This window comes from Nannospalax galili, unplaced genomic scaffold (genome assembly GCF_000622305.1).
Source record: "Nannospalax galili isolate Female #2095 unplaced genomic scaffold, S.galili_v1.0 scaffold189, whole genome shotgun sequence".
In the NCBI taxonomy this organism is placed as follows: domain Eukaryota; kingdom Metazoa; phylum Chordata; class Mammalia; order Rodentia; family Spalacidae; genus Nannospalax; species Nannospalax galili.
Genome location: NW_008360331.1, coordinates 9,197,278 through 9,197,631, shown reverse-complemented (window position 1 = coordinate 9,197,631; position 354 = coordinate 9,197,278). Strand labels below are relative to the sequence as shown.

Below are 354 nucleotides of genomic sequence, written 5' to 3'. Positions count from 1 at the left end.
GGGAGGATATTCGAGATTTTTGTTTTTTAAATGTTTATTTTTTATTATTAGTGTGTGTAGGTGTATATGCATGTGCATGATGTGTGTGTGTGGGAGGGCACATGACACAGCATAAATGTGGAAGTTAAGGAACAACTTTGTGGAGTCAGTTCTCTCTATCTGATTCTAAGTAGCTTCCTGGGATTGAACTCAGGTCACCAGGGTTGCATGGTAAGCACCTTTACCTGCTAAACCATCTCCTTGTCTGCCTTCTAGATTTTTAAGAAAGAAGAATCACTTGGTCCTATGCTGTAAGTTTATAATGATCCAGAGACTGAACTGTTGAGGAGCTAATAGCCAAGAAAGTGTAGAATA

General features: G+C 39.0%; 1 protein-coding gene across 5 annotated transcripts in view; it reads right to left on the bottom strand.

Moving 5' to 3' along the window:
- Unc5c (unc-5 netrin receptor C) overlaps nucleotides 1-354 on the bottom strand; it is a 397,832-nt gene that overhangs the window by 168,319 nt on the left and 229,159 nt on the right. The gene's annotated exons all lie outside the window — the stretch shown is intronic.